The 20,072-nt window shown below is 43.1% G+C and overlaps 1 protein-coding gene across 1 annotated transcript in view; it reads left to right on the top strand.

Annotated features, from left to right (window-relative positions):
* The first annotated feature begins 5,368 nt into the window (after window positions 1-5,368).
* LOC138279980 (cytochrome c oxidase subunit 4 isoform 1, mitochondrial-like) overlaps window positions 5,369-20,072 on the top strand; it is a 566,320-nt gene continuing 551,616 nt past the window's right edge. The window contains exon 1 of the mRNA XM_069219444.1: window positions 5,369-5,435. The gene's annotated coding sequence lies outside the window, so the exon portion shown is untranslated. The remainder of the gene's footprint in view (window positions 5,436-20,072) is intronic.

Here is a 20,072-nt window from a genome sequence, read left to right as displayed (position 1 = left end):
CCTGTGAGGTCTGGTCGATTTTCTGCCAATCAGTCACTTTCAGCAACACTTTCTGCTTCAAAAACTCAATCACTTTATGATAGTACTTTATCACCTCCTCAGAGGGTGCTCCGGTCACCTTGTCCCTTGCCGGCTCCTTCATCAGCCAGTCTACACCTCTCTTGCACTGGAGCCATAAGTCGGGCGGAACAATAATCTCAAACAGGGTATTCAAGTCTTCCCAGAGACACTTTGCAAGCTTCACAAACCTATCTGTTTGTTGGTACCACTCAATCGGTTTCTCCCTCAACCTGGGATAATCAAGATAGGATGTCTTCTCGAGACCACGGTACACCAGCTGTTTCTCTTATTGGTAGTATCTTTACTGATTCCGTATCTGGTGTAGTTTTGGCTTTACTAGCTCCTGGGCTGTCATCTTTCTCCTTGTCTCTTTTCTTAGCCCATCTGCCTTCCCACTTTTCTAACGCTCCCCAGATTTGCGCACTTTGCAGTATTTCCTTTAAATGTGCTTTCTTCTGGCAGATCTCATATACTCGAAGTCTTTTGAATCAAAGTCTAACCTGTAACTTCTTTTCAAATGTTTAGTGTTCTTAATGTCGATATCATATTTGTCTGCCAGGTTCGCTAATTTCTGATGTACTTTGCCTACTTCTTTAGTAACCTTAGGGCACAGGTGTCTCAACTCTGCTTCTGTGTATGACTCTAGCCTGTTCACCCCCATTGTTCCTTCCACTAATTCAGCAGCTTCCACGCCCAGTCTCACAAAATTCAGGTAATCATCTCTCTCTGACCTTTCCGGTTCTACTGCTGTTACTGTAGTCTTTTGCGTAGTATAGGTCTTTTCTAACCACTCATTCAACTGTTGTACCGTAAAACCTTGCAGTGAAATGTTCCCCGCATGCATCATCGGCGACTGTGAAGTGTTCATACTTATTGTCTGTGGGGTTAACACCCCTAGCCCTGCCTGTCTTATTGCTTCCAATGGTGCTTCAACTGGGCAAAGGTCTATCAAGGACCTTGGTTTTAAAACCGCTTGTTCTCCTGGGGCCAATAACTGAGGGGTTCCTATGGACCCTCCTCTTAGCACATCTTGGCCCATTACTCCCTGATCACATACACCAGGCTTACCTTGTGCATACAATGGCACCGGTGGACCAACAGTAATTGGCAATGATATTGCAGCTGGTGTCTGACCTGGTCCCAAACCTCGTGGAGCAGTGACTCCAAAGGTTTGATCTAGTGAAGCCAGGGCAGGAATTAATGGAGGTCCAGCTGTTGGGTTACATCCCGGTATTAGTTGTGGCTGCGGCTGGGGCAGCAATTGCGGAGTCGACTCAATCTGCACTAACCTCGATTTTGTATATATCGGGTCTGGCGGCACTATCAGATTTGTAGTAGTCTCTAGTACTGGGACGTCTGGATAGATTCTCTGTATCTGCGGTGGAGGTTGCAACTGTATCTGCATGTATTGCGAAGTGGGTACACTGACACCATTCTGTATCAAAGCCGCATCACTAGTCTGTGCTGTATCAGTAACTCCCTTCTCCTGCGTCTGATTCCCAGGACCCGTACTAGTGCTCGGGACATTATCGCTTACCGCATAAGGTGGCGGGCGATCATGTAATATCCGATCCATAAATTCTTCATTGTCTGAATCATCTTCTTCTTCTTCCCAAGATCTCTTAGTTTCTTTAAGCTTACTAGAGTCTTTGTCTGTTTTACAGGTGGCTTTCTTTCCCTGTGTCTCATCTCCCTGTGTAATAGCTGGGAATAATTTTAACCCATCAACTATTCCCCACCTCCACATTTTGCTTTCATTATCTCATCTAGCTTCTGCATAAGTCTTTTCTGCCCTTTTTATTCTTCTTTGGAATTTCTCTTGTCTCTGCTTAAGGGCCATTAAATCCCAAATCGCTAAAGCCTCATACTGAGCTGGCCTCGGAGGTGGTTTCTGTACACTTAACATCCACCTCAGATTTTCTAGCACTCTCGTATTGAACATCCCATGTTCTGGGAACGCCAAACATCCCTCTTTTTCTGTCAGTTTGTGCCACTGTTTCATCCATCAACAAGGCGCGACACCTTTTTTCTCCATAACTATGTAAGCCGGAGTTCCCTCAGGCGGTGTAGGCTCCCCTTCACTCACCATAATGTATGCATCTCCTTTCAGAGCACTCTTAAAAGCCTTGACAAAATTCATTTTTGCGTTTTCTCTTATTTTTATTTAAACAGAAAGTGACTTTAGTTTCCAGGACACTCTTCACCCACCTTCCTCAACCTATTGCCTCTCACAGACGGCAGCCAATCCGTGCGCAACCCCTCTCGACAACTGACCTATCTCAGCGCGGTACCACTGACGTCACACTCACACACTGTAGCTGACAAAGTCTTGCGGCTCCTCCCCCTCTCACTGAATCCACACCAAACTAATGCAAAAATTACTGCGAGCACCTTAACAATCAACAACAACAAATTTGCCGGTTTACTACAGGAAGGGTAACACATTCGCTTCAGAACTTTACAGAGATTTCACTTGAAGCCTCGGCCGCTACTCTCTCCTTCTCGGTTCCCGCATCCGCAAGCAGAATTAGACCCGCAAACCTACTCTCGACTTGTGAATGGTACGTCCTCGTGCACTTTAGAACTTGCCAAATCTCCATCGAAGGTTTCATACATACAATTTGACTCAAACTCAACTTGCCAACCACGCCCGATTGACCTATTAAACCGCACAAATTACAACATAAACCCAAGTGTCTCCTACACTTGTCAATATTCTCCGGAGTCTTGGACCACGACTGGTCCGTAGATGAACAACCAACCACGTGGATAATTGTGAACACAAAGCGCCACAATTATATGAAGTACGCCGACTTCCCTACTCTCATACTGCGGAGTACGCCCACTCCTACTAAAACAACATTACCTGGCCTAAATACACACAAACTTCACAATTCACCTGCAAAATGCATAAGCTGAGCAAGCGCAAATCCTACACCACACATGCAATGACGCCGAGAACATTCCCAACTCACTTAGGCAGGCTCCGAGATCCCGGGAAAGTCATGGTGAATTTAGAAACACATCATACCTCCAATTTGCATTATCTCAGAAAAACAATTTAAACAATGATTCTCCATCCTAGGGCCCCAAAGGGCCAAACCGTCGCTCTGCTACCAGAAACTGCTAACGCATCCTTTATGATATTTTATTACACATCAGGACTCGTTTTAGGCCAATGAATCTTTTGACCCAGTTGAGAGACACCTTAGGACGAGATAGCTAATCAATATATCAATCAATACATCAATAATGTCATCAATATTTATCACAACAATGCCTTTCACTTTAGTCAAAGTCATTAATCAATTCAAAGACGCTACCATGACCTTTCAGCCATGAATAACCACACCTTGCTTAGTAGAATTTTATGAGTTTTATTCCCTATTAATTACAGTCTAATAGCAAATGCGTTAATCTCAACACCAAGAAACATAATAGCATAGTCACGATATGGCAACTTTGGTAAACTTTCATTAGAGCGAGAATCACAAACATCAGAACATAACATGGCGTGGACATAGATCAATTTAGCAGGGTGTCAATAACGCGTCAGTTCAACAAAACATAATCTTGGTCGTTTGTCTATTTGCGTCAGTTCTGATGAACCCCTGTCCTAACCACTGATTAGCATTCGCATGTTGGGCTTCATGCAAAACAATTTAGAACACCAATTTGGAAAACATCTATCTAAGGTCTCTGTCAAAAGCAAGCAGTTGGTACCTAGAAAGGAAAAGCAAACAGACAAATTACAATTGCATTGTCAGAATTACCCTCCAAGGATTAGGTCAGCGCACAGGTTCGGTCTTCGTCTTCAGGACATCAATCAGATCACCATCAGTCAGAACTCAGCTCTGGGGCAAAAGGGCACTTCCCTCATAAGAAGGTAAAGTGTAAAAAATGGACAATCTAAGGGCGAGGATGGTTTTAAGTAACCCACCAAGTCACCAAACTGAGTGACAGAGTTTCTGGATAAAATCAATAGCATTCCCTAACCCGCCTACATGACTCCCCGCGACATGGGTTTTTATCCCTTTTTCGATGTACATTCCCCCAAAATTCTATTGGACATTTGCTATACCCCTCTATCTTTAACCTATCATAAAACATATTAGGTAATCTAACTCTTCACCCCATATTATTTTACAAGTTTTTGATTGGTCTTCGTAATTGACGTCTTCAGAAGTGGTACGTCCGGTGTGATTTCATCCTTCTGTAATTCTTTGCACATCTTTTGGTCAGCAGTTCCATTGTCTTCACCAGTTTGAATGACCTTGTACATTACATTAATCTACATTGTTTCAATTTACTTTTAACATTCATTTTGCAAACGAGAAGAAGCGAAACGGATCTAACATGGTTACATTCATCTTCCAAGTCTTAACAGGGTCATGGCCCCTTGTGAGTCAGCACACTGGAAAATAGAAAAATGCATTTAATATGAGAGCCAGGCAGCTAAACTCCGGCTCATGCTAATTTAAGGCCTATGAGGTTTCCAGTACAGATTTAATAACGCAAATGTTAGTGTAAACTTATTTAAACATAATATAATCACTTTGGTCATTATTATTAGTCTATGTATACATTGGTGGCCACTCATCGTGGTCACAATTCAAGCGCATGTCTAAGCATAATTACTATTATTATAGTTTTCTATGTGACAGCATCACACCTTAATTCATAAACATTTAATGTTAATATAGATTATATAAGGTACGCTCTCTCAGTGGCGTTAGGGGTGCTAGAAAAGTGGCGGTGCACTAGGTGCAGTGCCACTTTTCATAAATATGCCCCTTCATTTCTCTCCAAACTTTAATCTGTACCTCAAAGTCCAGTCTACATAGTCGATATGTTCCTCATTGTGCCTACAACACACTACTTTCCTGACACTCACTAAAGCTGTAGCGTTCTACCTGTCCAAAAATGCAATTTGGCGCCACACAAAGGGATCGTAAACTCTATTTAAATGTAATAGATATGAACCATCAGTGATGATATAAAGTCAGGACAGCTAATCGAATAGTTTCTTATGATTCCTGTGAACCCTCGCATGATGTGTTTGATAGAAAGCTGTTTATCGGGTGCTAAAAACCTGGAACCACAAAGAGTGACCCGTGGCCTGTAGTGGCAATTTGCGGATAAAAGGTCTTGGCGCAGCTGAACTCTCATAGAGGCTGTGGAGAGCCGCAGACTGCCGCCAAACCCATGTCATGTTACTATGTTACTATGGCATGCACCATGTATAGTATCGCTTCCTGCCAGTGGGCCGGCCCACAGCCTGAGGCACCACCTGCCTTTTGTGCTTTCACTTTATCACCATACACCACAGCCGCTCAGTCACGTACATTGTCCGGAGCTGACAGGCGCACAACAAGGTAAGGCGCGCTGGCCTTTTAGCTGAACAACAAAGACTGAAAACGGAGTAGACTACAAAGAACAGGCGAGGGGGGGGGAACGGAAAAGAAAGAGTAAGAATTGAGAAAAATCATCAAGAACAAGGGAAAAGACAATAGAAATTGAGAACGCGAAGGAGAGCCAAAAGCCGGAGGCGAATTGAAGGAATTAAAAGAAAGGGTGGAAGATTTAAGAAAAAAAGAGAAAACCGTTTTTTTTTCTCGTTGCTAATTTTCGGGATGCTGCAAACTTTGTGACAGTTTTCATGGCTGAGGCAGTAAAACTATCAACAGGCAAAAAGCGTTAATTGTGTTCCATGCAGAGATTAATATTTGTAAATAGTTAATTAATACATACAAGCCTCTAAAAAAGGGTAATGATGGTAAATTGACAGGTGCGAAGGTAAAGTAGTTTAAAATCCATTAATCTGAAATCGGAGGCACACATTTTATAGAGGGTCACACGTACTTCATTCAGATGTATGCTTATCTACAAAATGTATATTACTAATCTATATAGTTGTATGCCACCAGTACGCTTATGCCCTTTTCAAAATATACTGTATGGCAACACTAACATATTTTCGAGAAAGGGCCGTATATTTAAAAAAAAAGTGTATTCCGGGACTTACAATTAAGGGGAATTCAGAGTGATCCAATATCCTGTTAGGTGATGATAGAGGACGTGAGAACTCGTTTAACGTATCGCGCCGGAGAGAAAAAGCTGACTTTTATGGCAACGGAAGACAAATGGTATTTACTTAACGAGAGGGTGGTGCATAAGGTAGGCGCAGCACCTCATTTCCTTCTCATATACCGAATGCTTTGAGGGGACCTCTTGTAACATCTCCAGATGCATGTGAGGAAATCAATGCTTGCTTGCACTTGTATTCTGTTGCAGAAGAAACCTGTTAACTGTATCCCTACTCAGACTGTTGACTGTATCCCTAGTCAGACTGGACTTTTTGATGAGGCTGAGCCAAAACAACATGGTCAGACCCTTTATTTGTTGCTGAATACCCTGCAACTCTTGAATGCTCCTTCCCCTCCACATCCCTTAGAAACGAAGTGTAACTGTTTAGGGATGTATGGAAATATTGCCATGCTCTGCCCAACTTCTATGAAGTTCCAGGCAAAGGATACTGCAACAACCCCAAAAGCGAGCATCACGCCATAACTCAGCAGTTCTTAAAGCTGAGGCCCCCAGACAGGGCACTGGTGGCGCCCTTTGCAAAAATCTTTTTTGCCCCCGACCCCAATGACTTCCTCCTCGGACTGCCGCTCTACTACCAGGCAAAAGTGCCTCTCATCTCTCCATAGCCCCTATCTCATAAATATTTAATTTGTTTTAAAGGTCATTCTAAAGGCTGGATTTACTAATCCACTCAGCTAACCACATAAAGTACAAATCTGTTCTTTGCAGCAGGCATATTAAGCCTCTGCTGGCGAGTCAAAACTGCCACTGAACAAAAAACTCTGATTTCTCTCTGTCAGGAGCATTAATCAGAAGAGTTTGTTGTTGCCTGACAACTGAACGCACATGGAACTCTGCTTCAGGTGCTTTTAAATTGTGAGTTATTGCTAAACACAGCGTCCCCCCCTCAGCTCAGCACCCTCCTCCAGGTTAGTGCCCAGTGCGGCCGCACCAGTCATATCCCCCTAAAGCCGACCCTGCCCCCAGCTACTGTAAAGCAGTGATTAAATCCCCCCAGGGGGCAGGAGGGGACAGTTGTTGAGCTCCAAGCGACCTCCTCAGCAAAACTGGTAGGTGGTGGGCCGGGGAGGGGGTGGCCTCCCTGGCAGGTACTGTCCCATGCTAAGTAACTGCACTTCTTTAATTTGAGAGGGAGAAGTACATCTGAGCACCTCTGTAACAAATCTAATGGGAGAGTACCAGCATGTCTCAGAAGCAGACAGGTACTCTGCAGGGTACCAGCACTTCTGTATTTCCACTTAAAACCCTGCTGTAAAGAAAGCAAATACCCCCTCACCATTAAAACTGAAATCCCTAAACGGTGTCATTTGGCCACAACCCAACTGTCATTAAAACCGAGGGTCCAGACACACAGCAGGTCAAGACATTGCAGTCATCAAAAGTCTTAGGCCCACTCCGGGAAGCCTCTACTAAACCACTGCCTTGCGAAACTGATAGCCCCAGACTCTGACAGCAGATCCAAACCAAACTACTGTTAAATATGAAGGCCCAGGCTGGCAGGAGATCAGTAGCTTAATGTCCATAAATGAAGGGTTTCAGACACAGGCCATAGTAGAGGTCACTACTAATAACTCTTACTACTTTTTGTTGAGCTGGAAACTCAATAGCTGTGGTCCCTCAAGGTAATTTTCTGTGGGTGGAGGGTGGCAAACATTAAGAGTTATACCGAAGCTGAGGAGACTGGTTAGACTGCAGGTTTGATGATGTTCCAGTAGGAGGCGTTTCAGATATGAGTATTGCTGTAGATGCATGCTCCTTACACAGTAGTTGTGCATTTCAATCAAAGACAACAGCAGACGTTTCCTGCACTGAGACAGTTTGTCCTACATTTGACATTTAAGACACAAATGGCATCATTGCTATGGCCCTCCCATTGCCTCAGTATGAAAGAATGTATAGTTTCTTGCATAGCGCACGCTGCTTACTGACTCACCTCCAGACATGCGTACACTTTTGGTAATTTAAGAGGACAGCACAACAAGGACACATCCCTTTGCTCACTATTACCCAATCTGATTAATAAGAGAAGCAGCATTTCAAATTAGGTCATTGATTCTGAAGCCTGAAGATGTGCCTCTACACAATGCCTACTCTCGAGAGTGCCTCCCAAAAGTTGACTGACCCTGGCCTACCATCTCCAACGTTCCATGCACACATTACAAAGGCTGAGTCTGCTATATTTGAGTTTATGTTTCGCTTTTGGTATTCAAGGTAGTAAAACTAAACAGCAATTAACAAAGCCCATTTTAAGGTTTTGCATGTACAGGGGCATAGAACCTGCCTATTACTTACCTATTTCACTTACTTTTACTTACCATTGGCTGGCTTCCACATGGCTCCTACGTCACTAGACTGACCATTAGCGGGCTCCGACGTGGCTCCCATGTCACTTTACTTACCATTGGCTGGCTTCCATGTGGCTCCCTGTCACTTGTTTTCTTGCTGGCCAGTGCCTCCACTCAACCTTCCTAGCTGTGCCATGGAGCCTGGACCAAGTACTGCATCTGGTGGCTAGTATTCTCCACTGGCTGCATGTTTCTGAAGGTACTTTTTTAAATTACAGACAGCAGAAAGAACGTCGCTGCTTCTTCCATTGTCACTACTGCTTTTTATCTTTTCTTCTCACTTTCACCCACTCCTGTTTGTGTACACATTTTCCCACTTTCCTCATTACTTCTCTCCCATTCTCTTCACCCTTTTCCTCTATCCCCTTCTCTGCTAAATCTGTTTCTCAAGTTTGTCCTCAGAACTCTGCTTCTGGTTTCTGCTCCACCATCTCACCTTCTCTTTCCCTTGCATTTTTTCTGTGAGTACCTCTCTCTTTTCCCTGATTTATTCCTGTACACTTTGCACATTCTCCCTCCTGGGTGCTTTCCTCCATTCGTATCCGACACTCTTGCCTGCTCCCCCACCCTCTTGTTTTCTTATGGCCTCTATCATTCCCTCTTCTCACCAGTTTTCCATTCGTAGACAACTGTCACCACTTATCCTTTTTGCTTCTTTCTTTCCTCCCACATCCCTCTGAGGAGATTCAAAGGTGAAGCTCAGCCACGCTCCCCTCATTGCATAACATTCCTTGTTGTATTTGTTCTGGTTATTGGACAAGGGCCGGGCCATGCTGCTTACCCTGGCAGCTCCCGCCAGGGCTGCATTATTACGCACTGCTCCTCAGCTATTTGTCACCACTTCCTTAGCGGACGAAGAAGGACTTCTGGGTTATATGGCTATAGAAACCAATTAAGAATGCTGCAGGTTCTTTTATTGAAACACACAGCTTGTCTGGGCACCTGCACGTGATTCCCAAATTCTTTATTGTTATTTTTTTTTTAGCATGGGGTGGTGCAGCCACCAAGCCTGCTGTCCAGTGCAGACGGCAAGGGTTGAGGACCCTTTTGGTCTGGTAACAGTGCCAGACTGAGAGATACGCTATCTGGGTGTGGTGCACTCTGGCCCAGCGGTGCCCTCCGCAGTAGCCAGCAAAATGGTCCTCGTAACTTCAGATAATCTGACTTCTGTGAGTGTTGCTTGGTTAGGACAGAGTAAACCTGCCTTTCTATGTTTTGCCAGCACAGCGCGTGTGAAATCTCTTGAAACTAAAAAAAACAAGCATTGGCAAAGCCAACAGGTTTTGCTATGCAAAATCTATTTGCTTTGTCAATGCGTTTTAACATTTTGCACAGCAATTGAACTGCTGTGCAACATGGCTTAAAGCAAAAATCGCTATGACTCAGTCAAAGCTGACCATGTCCTACTGCTAGGACATAGTCAGCTTTGATTGCGTCATAGCGATTTTTTCTTTTTATGAAAGTTCTTATTTTGCTCCATCCCCTCTAGAATTCTTGGCGTCTTACATTTTTTATTGTCTATAAGTATTTCTTTTTGGGTATGCCTAATGTATAAACACATTTATGTAAAAAAGTACTGCAGATTTTGGCACTGTGTGTCTTGTGTTTACATCTGGATCTCGATCGTAAGGTTCCACCAAATTATTGCTTGCACATGGAGGCTTAGGCCTCCTGGCTGTAATGAGATCCATTGAACTTATAGGTCAATGAGCAATAGCTCTACGGCTGATTGCCATAATTTTTACAGTGGGGGTGCGAAATATTGTATACTTTCAGTGAACACTGTATTACATTTTAGAAAATTATGCTAATAACTTGAAATACTTGTTGCCAGTCTGCTTGAAAGTTATACATGAGGGTAAATCTCACGTACAGAAACTGTCCAAGATACCCTTGCAAGAGTAGTTCACGCAGAAAATGTCTCATGGCTGCAACTCAGTACTTTAACAGTTTCAGTATTACAGTTCTCTAGAGACGATTTCTGTTGAAACCAATCTCCTGCAATTGAAAAATATACGCAAAAGCAAAAATGGGAGGAAAAATTACACAAAGTACTCGAATCTCAGCAATCTGTATTTATGAGAGGTTTTGCTTCCATGAAAAACAACCATTGTCAAAGGCAATAGATCTGGCACTGGATACCTGCCCTTTGGTTTTGCCAATGTTTGTTTGTTGTTTCGTTTTATCATGCTTTTACATTAAAAAAACACTTTTTTGTTAGGTCATTTGTTGGGCTCTTGACTCTATACATAAAAAAAAAATTGTCTAGAAGCAAAAAAAATGTTTTAATCTCAAAAAGCACACATTGCCATAGTATTCCCTAGCACTAAAGGGAACTACTTTGTGTGCCCTTTGAGGATGCCGTCGCTCAAAGTGAAGTTAGCCAAAGATTGAAGTGAGCAGATCTATTGCCCCATGCTGTATGTTGTAGTGAGTGGTGGAAAAATACGAATGACACAACAACATACCAATGAATGAAAACGGCTGGTGAAAGTCCCTATACCCAAGCAAAGTTAGTTTATAATTTTAGTAAAATCAAAATGTCCAGGCTAACACCAGACGTAAACGTTTCCTGGGCTTAATTTCTACCTAATATACATTTCATAAATCTAAATAGCAATCATATAAAGAGAGATGCTAGCTCAAAAATCTAGCAGGATCTGGTTCTCCCGGACCTACACTGCACACCTTTGTTGTAATGTAACTGACCCTTTCTACGTACCCTCAACCAATGCTCCCCTGGTGTCTTACAGTAGTTGTTTCTTTCTCTCTCAGTTTTTCTCTCTCTCTAATCTTCTCTTTTACTCCCCCCTGTTCACATTCCCCTCACACTCCTCTTTTCTCCCCACTCCCTATACTACTTCTCCTTTTCTGCCCATTCTCACTCTTTTTCTCCCCTTTGTAAACTCTTTTTCCTTCTATATATTTTCTACCCGTCTTTTTCTCTGTCTTCCCCTTACTGCTCCTCTGCCAGCCATCACTAAAGATGTGCTGTTTATGAGCAGAGAGTATCAGGAACTAGAACAATAAGGTAGCCCAGTAGACTGAGAGCATGTACTCGATATTTAGCCCTCACCACAGACAAGGCCAGACTGGCCGTTCTGGGTATCGAGTGTTTCTCCGTAAGTTGGGGGGAGATGGGGCACGTTTGTTACAGGGGGCGGTTTTGTAGCAGTGCAACAGCTATAAAAGCACTGCAGAGTTCTTTGTACATCCAGCAGGTTTCAGGCAACAATAAAAGTGCCAAGATAACTCTGGTGATTGATGTACCTGCTGGAGAGGGGTCGGTATTTTGTCTAGTGGCAGTTTTGACTTATCTAAGGTAGCACATAGGGTTAATATGCCTGCTTCAAAGAACGTGTGTGATGTAGATCACAGAACACTATTTTATGTGCATAGCTTGGTGGAATACTGCTTTGGCCACAGAGAACCTTTTTTTTATTGCACAGAGATCCTTTTGTTACTGTGAAGTTCATAAGTTACAATCATAATCTAGCACAGTGAGCTATGAACTGCCATCAAATACCTGCATGCAAACTGCATGTTACAAGTTAAAAAGGTATTTTGTCCCAGTCTTTGATTATGCTAAATTTGCTAAAAGGGCTTGTTTGTGTAGAAATAAATTATCAGTAAAGTCAACCCTGACCACTATATTATGTTCTGAATCCTAGGTTTATACGTCCCCAGACCACTTTTAAGAAATGCCCACCAGTATGGATGACATGTGAATCCTACACCTTGTAGTCCCCTTGTCAACATTTTCTACAAACACATTTACACACGTGATTCATTGTCTCTATATGTGTGATGTAAAGTGCTCCAACTGCCTGCGCTGGTAAGACAAGTGCTATAAAACAAATGAAATACATGTGAGAGAGGGGCTATGGAGAAATGAGAGGCAATGTTAGAGGGTGATGGTGAGGGAATCATTGAAGAAGTTTGCCATGTCCTGGTGCACTGTAAGGTCATAATTTCTATGCTCTAAAAACGAATAGAGTTGAATATATAATGAAAAACATGCTTTAGAATGCACAGTGTTTGCCATTTTCCCCAAATATTCTTGGGGGGAAGACTCCCCCTCCCCCAAGCCCCACTGTAGTCATCAGGCGTGCTCACTATGCACCTTATGGGGATGGTCTGGCAAAATTTGCCAGAGCTGCTTTTGGTTCCCAGTCTGGCCCTGAGCACAGAGCAACCCCTTCCTTGGTGTTAGCCAGTGTAGCAACAAAGAATAAACAGTAAAGCAGTGAGAGAAAGATTAAAACACAAAGGTTGTATATAAGAGGTCTTCAGAAGCAAATATGACAGTCTGTCCCCTGATGGTAAGTTGAAGGGTCTGAAGTTGGAATGGGTAGCGGCTCCTCATTTTACTTTCATTGGTGGAATTCTTTTAACAGATTACCTTTCCAAAAACTGCTGCACTCAAACAAACAACTTTCTTCTTTACATTTCTGGAATGTTAACGTGATTACACTAGTCAAGCAAGGATTCTTTCTTTAAATTTCACACTTGGCATGATGATACTTCTAGATTAACAGATCATGCTTGTTCAGTTTCTTAAGTGTAATTCCTGATATGTTTTACTTACATCACTGATTACCCAGTGCTGACATGAGTGGGGCATCAGGTAGCAATGTTAGCTACACATAGATTAGGTTTTCTCTCTGTGGTCTAGCATTGAGCACCTAAGGCTCTGACCATGGTTGTCAATGTTGTAGGGCCCTTTTGTAGTCATCATATTGAAGAGGATGGCTATAGACGAAGATCTGGTGAAAAGATCAGTACGTTTCAGAAAGTTTAATTCACATCCACACATTTATGTAATTCAATAATTTTGTCAGTATATACATTATTGTGTGACCCATGCATAATATAAGCATTGTATAAAGTATATATACATATTAGGGGAATTAATTTTCACTGTACAAACCAAGAGATTATTGGTCCTTATATAATTTATGCAGTTTCCTTATTTCCTTTGTCGACACAAGTGTAGTCTTTAGGTTGAGAGTGCAACAGCACATACTCTGCATGCGCTTGTGCATGCAAGGCGTATTGTGTACAGTAAATGCCTCAGAGCCTACCTACTGCTTACCATTCATTGGTTTTGTTGTCATGCTGCTTTGCCGACTCCTATTTAGCTAGTGCAGGTCAAACAATCCGTTGTTCCTCTCAATGAAGCATGGACCAAGCAGAAATTGATTCATCTCAATCTGATAGAGACAAATAGCTGCAGATTCCTTATCCTAGAATTATCCCCCAGGCACCAAACTGGATCCAGAAACTTTTCTTCAGCAGCACCTCTGCGCTTCGGTAGAGGGTGTTGTGCAACTCCGTAGCGCCTTCCTACCTAGATATAACATCAACGGAGTCCGTATAGTCCCTCCCCCGATGCGCTGACATCAGTTTCTTCTTTTTCGCAAAGCAACGCGGATCCGGAGAAGCAGTTCCTCTGACCATTTTTGGCCCTCACCTTTTTCAATGGCATTTTTACTTGGAACAGTGTTTATGCGTAATGGCTTTAAGCCCTATTGGTCATGTGCTCAACAGAGGTCGCTCACCGACCCCCACTCTGTCTGCATGTGGTGCCATGGCACCCATCACAACACCAACAACTGCGACTCCCGTCAACAACTGTGGCCTAAGAGGTTGTGTGAGTGGTGGATGAAGCTTTTGGCAGCATGGGTGTCGCAATTTTCACAAGACTTTCGAAGGCGTCGTAGTCTGTCATTTTCTACTTCGCATCCCAAAGACCATTCTGGGAGTCGTTCGCCTGTGGCTCCCTTGAAGTCTCCTGTTCCGATGACGCCTCCAGGTAAGCGCTGTCCTCGAGTGAAGTCACGTCCTCTGCCGGCTTCTCTGCCCCCGTGAGACTTACCCAGATCTTCTGAGGACGCATCTGTGCATGAGTTCACCTCATCCCTTCTGCCTTATCCTGGCACCAGGGCGACTCTGGCCCAAATGCGGGGCTATTATTCATCCTTGTGCTCTGTTTTTGGGTCTCCTCCTCTCTCTGGAGCACCTTCGGCCCTAAGGAGGTGGCAGGTGCTCTGACAGGGTCCTCACCGGCGGCTTCGTCCTCTGTGCCCGTTGAGCCCCTCAACTTTGACTCTGGAGTTGGATCGGCGCAGATGCACAGCCTCTTACGGCTCCCACCGACTGCGTTGGATTCCTCCCTTTTGACACCGTCCTCGAGAGTGGTAGAGCATTCAACTTTGCTCAATGCCCCTATTGTTGTTTGTCAGGAGTCAGATGATGCCACCGCAGAGGTCTCTCCGGCCCTGTGTCATTCGACACCGACACCAGGACACGACACGTTGGAGTGAGATGTTCTTTTATTAACTGAGCCTCAACCTCTATTGGGGGGACCTGGACATCTTCAGCCTCTTCATTCAGGCACCATTCCATTTTCATGCTCAGATTGGTGCTTGATTTGGCCAATGCAAGCGGTCTTGATTCCTTGCCGGCATCCAGCCTCCTCTCCACCCCTTGTTTGGCTACTGAGGCTAGTTCTGCTTTTGCAGCCATGTTGAAACTAGTTTCTGTGGTGATGCACTTACAGCTTCCTACAGTGCAATTGTCCACCGCTCAGTTACTTGATGTATTACATCCTGACCAGTCTCTGCAGAGCCAGTCCTTCTTTATTGCACGGCTCTTTATGATATCTTCTTGGGAGTTTGGTGCCAGCCAGTTCCTGGTCTCCCTGTGGAGCATTGTGTCTCTTACAGACAAAGGCGGACCCCGGAGGATCCGTCATGCCTTTGGAGGCACCCAACGACTCACAGCTTTGTGATGCAAACTGCTTTGGCTGCACACAGTCTTAGGCAGATTCCTCCTGTTCCACCAGAGTGAGAAGCCAGGTAGCTGGACCCTTCTGGTAGGAGGGTGTTCGCCTCATCTAGTTCGGCTTTGGATTCCACTCACACCTCTTGTGTTCTTGCTCGCTTCTCCCACATTCTGTGGGACTCAGTGGAGCGTATTCTGCCTTCTCTGCCTGACGAGAACTGTTCTTATGCCCTTGATATGGGATGGTCAGCAGGCTGCCAAACTTGGTGGTCACTGTGGGATGGATACCAACGATTCTGTTGTGCGGATTATGGCTTTCTTGGTAGCGCTACGATGAAGGACTTGGCTAGGTTTTTCTAGTTTCTCAGAACCAGTATGTGATTTGCTGCTTGATATGCCCTTTGATGGCAAGCCCCTTTTTGGCGTGCTTGCCGATTAGGTTTTGCGTCATTTTGGAGATGCTCATGGTGGGACTTAATGTCAGGTCATCTTCCTCTTACAGTGCTTCTTTAAGGAGCATTTACCGTGGCATTTTGCTCATGGTCTTGAGAGAGGGTAGTTTATATAATCTATATTAACATGAAATGTTTATGAAATAGTGTGCAATAATGCTGCATAGAAAACTGTATTACTAGGTTTCGATTAAACGTGCACCTGAAATGTGACGACAGGGAGTGGCCGCCAATGTATACGTGGATTAATAAAATGACTAATGTTATGAATTATTAAATTGAACAAGTTTTATACTAATTATTAATGATTACGTTATTGGAATTGTGCTAATAAACCTTGTAGGCCTTAAGTTAGCATGAGCCGAAGCTTAGCTGGCTCTCATATAATTGTATTTTTTTCTGTTTTCAAATGTGCAATGTGCTGACTCGCAAAAGGACATGACCTCTTGTTTTCATCCAACTAGAAGCTGAATGTAACCATAGTAGATCTTCTTCTCATGAAATTCACATTGCTTGTAGAAAATGCTAGTCAAAATGCAACAGTGTAGATTAATGTAATCTACAAGGTCGTTTAAACCGGTAAAGACAATGGAGCTACTGACCAAAAGATGTGCAAAGAATTACAGAAGGATGAAATCATGCCGGACGTGCTACCTCTGAAGACGTTAATCAAATGGACCAATAAAATGTCCGTAAACTAATATGGGGTGAAAGATTAATGACATAATCTATTTTCTAACTGGGTAAAGATAGTGGGGTATAACCATGGACCAATGAAATTTTAGGGGAATGTACAACGAAAAAGGGATAAAAACCCATGACACAGGGAGCCATTTAGGTGGGTTAGGGAATGCTATTGATTTTATCCAGAAACTTTGTCACTCTGTTTGGTTACTTACTATGGTTTTACTTAAACCATTCTTTTCTTAGATTGCCCATTTTACACTTCACCTCCTTATGAGGGAAGTTGCCCTTTTGCCCCGGAGCTGAATTCTGACTGATGGTGATTTAACTGATGTCCTGAAGTCGAAGACTGAACCTGACTGCTGACCTAAACCTTGGAGGGTAACTATGACAATGAAATTTTGATTTGTCTGTTTGCTTTTCCTTTCTAGGTACCAACTGCTTGCTTTTGACAGAGACCACAGTTAGATGTTTTCCAAATTGATGTTCTAAATTGTTTTGCATGAAGCCCAACATGCTATTCAGTGGTTAGGTCAGTTAATCACTAAACTGACGCAAATAGACAAACGACTGAATCTATGCTTTGAATTGACACGTTAATGAAACTCTGCTAAAGTTGATCTATGCTGACTCTGTGTTATGTTTTAATAATTGCGTTTCTTGCATTGTTCAAGTCTTATTCAAGTTTCCAAATTATGCCAATGTTATTGAGTGTTTTGGTTTTAAGATTAACATACATGATTTTAGAATTGTAATCAATAGGGAATAAACGTCATAAAATTCTAATAAACTGGTGTGGTTATTCATGACTGCAAGGTCATGGGCGTCTTGGGTTGATTAATGACTTTGACTAAAGTGAAATGTACTGTAGTAATAAATACTGATGACATTATTGATGTATTGATTAACAAATTGATTAGCTATCTTGTCCTAAGGTGTCTCTCAACTGGGTCAAAAGATTAATTGGCCTAAAACAAGTCCTGATATGTGTAATAAATTATCATAAAGGGACGCGTTAAAAGTCTCACACCCTCCCACTGAGTTACAAGGGTCCTTTTGCGGGTGTGTCTGTACATGTGCACCACCCTTAGCTGTTGTATTGCCATTCTGGAGTATATTTTTGTTGTCACTTAACATCCATTGTGAACTTCCTGCTCCTTGCAGGTTCAATTGATAATATCATGTTCTCTTCCATCATGAAGATTTTGCTTAGTTGCACAATTACGTGCATCTGGTAATGCAGACCACTTCTGTTCAGCAGTTGTTATACCGCCTATGATATTTATGATCATTTTTCTCTGTCATTTAACACATAGTGGTTCTTTTTGTTGTTATTTCAGACCAGGTCTGCTTCTCATTCCGCCTATGGCGTGATTTCTGTTGTGTTCTACTTATTGGCGGGTCGCCTACAATCTCTGTGATTTCTTTGGAGATTTGTGTTCTGCCACTGCTCTTCAGAGCAATTGGGTAAGCATTTCGCTACTCTTTACCTGCCTCTTGATCCCTATGGGGAACTTCCTTGGTACTCCTATTGGAGCAGTTTGTTTCCTATTGTCCTTAGGATTTCTACGACTGCTTTTGCATGTGTCCTTTTTCCATTCATATTATAGAAAAGTTTTTTTTCTGTCCATTTTCCATGGCATTTCAATTAGTCAATTAAGTTAATACTTTTATTCCAGTTCTTCTTTTCTGGTGCTCTTTTCTCCATACTCAGGGCTCCCGGCTGTTGCCCCTTGAGGGTCCTACTTTCACCTTCCTTCTACCCTTTTTAGGGTGGACGTGAGGGTCATCCCTTATTGTTCTGTTTTTTTGCACACCGATATCTCTATTGTCATATTTTCCTTTTGTGTAAGGAAATGTACAGTGAAGTTGTGATCATGGTTGCAGTCCCTCATGGGAATTATGTGGAGCGCTCCCCTGTGACTTCGTGGCAGGTTCACGGATGTCCCACTGAATAGTGAGGATTCCTTTCCGCATATTTTTCAGTCATTTCCCTCCTTCACCTTTGATTTCAAACCCATGTTTTCCTTTCAGGCTTGCCCCGCCTCTCCATGGGCATGTTTTCTAATCATTAGTCCACTGTGGCAGGGTTATACTTGTATGCCATCATTGGTTTATGCAATGGATCTTGCCGTTCATTCCCTTCCTTCCATAAGGGAGGTATATAGCGTATGGGATGGTATAGACCCCTATTCTTTCATGACTGGCTTTGGGTCTGTCTTGGAGGGTTGTTCCTCCTTCTGTATGTATCTTTTTTGTTACCTGTTGTTGCCTACTGCAGGTATTGCACTGCTGGCTCTACCCCTAGCATTGCTACTTTATTGTTACTTCACATGTGGGAAGGCTTTTCTCTTTTTCTATCACATATTTCTTTCTGACCTTACAGGTTTCTAAGGACTAGTAGTTAGATTCCATTCTGGGAATCGTTCTTGCTATACTCCTTTTAGCAGTATTCTGAGCGGTCTATACTTGGCTCGCTGTTCTCTGTGCTGATTCTTCCTTGGGAATTACCACTCTTGCTTCCGTTCTTCTTTCATGGATTTCTTCCATTTAATCCTTCCACCCTTCTTGTGCTTAAACTCTCCTCAAATGGTGTCTCTTTGCATTGTGTTTCTGTTTGTACTGTATCGCACAGTATCTGATGGTTATCAGAGCAGGTGACTCTCCACCATCTGCTTACTCTGATGTACTGGCCTTGTTTTTAGCCTTGGTTGCTTTTGCAGTATTGAGGGGTGTTTTTTCCACCTTTGTTGTTGCTCCTCCACAACCTTGTACTTTCTTCTTTTCTTGCATTACAGTAGGAGCACAGCTCAATATTCAGGTTTTATGCCTTTGATGTCATGCATTGCCATTCGAGGGTTTTGATCAATCCCTCCTATGGTGCTCTGTTTTTGTTTATGTCATCTGTGTGGTCTGGAGCCTGTGTATGTCTCTGCCCACTTTCTGCTGGTAATATCCATGTTCTTGCAAGTCTGCCCCTCTGTTAGGGTTCCCCGGCTGGTCTTTCCAGTCATCCTATTTCACCCATTGGTAATGGGTTTTTGGTGCACCTTTAGAGTGTTCTGTCTAAATGCCTTCCATGTTTGCTTTTTGTCTAAGCATTTTTTCTCTTTGTGTGTTCCTACAGATGTTCATTCTGCTGCCAGGTTCTTCCCTTTCAGTGTGATGCTTCTGCTTCTTGAATATTTTCAATAACCATTTTGGTATAAGCAGCATTCTGTATAGCTCAATATTGGATGATTTTGCTCTTCATTCATCCGGCTATTTTTTGGGAGCACTTCATGTCCTTACCTGTTGTGGCTCCACCTCCAGTTCATTATCATGGCCATTTCTTAAATGGCCATAACTTGCCATATCTGCTTGTGATATGTGGGTCTCCTACTTTTTGTGAGTGCACTGCATACTTCTTCTCACCTTTGTCTTCCTCATAGCTGGTCTACTACTCCTTAGTTGACCGGTTGTTTCTTGTGAGACTGGGTGAGATGTGTTTGCAGCCCTCCTCCTGGGTTGCCAATGCTTTGGTATCTAATTCTGAGATAAGGAGTATATGGCTAGTTGTCTCTATCAGATCAACAAGTTAGTTACCTTCGGTAACGCCTTATCTGGTAAAGCCACAGACTAGCCTCTGAGTCCTTAT

Source organism: Pleurodeles waltl, chromosome 2_2, assembly GCF_031143425.1.
Source record: "Pleurodeles waltl isolate 20211129_DDA chromosome 2_2, aPleWal1.hap1.20221129, whole genome shotgun sequence".
Lineage (NCBI taxonomy): Eukaryota > Metazoa > Chordata > Amphibia > Caudata > Salamandridae > Pleurodeles > Pleurodeles waltl.
Note: the sequence above shows the minus strand (reverse complement) of the source record. Positions and strands in the feature narration are given on the sequence as shown.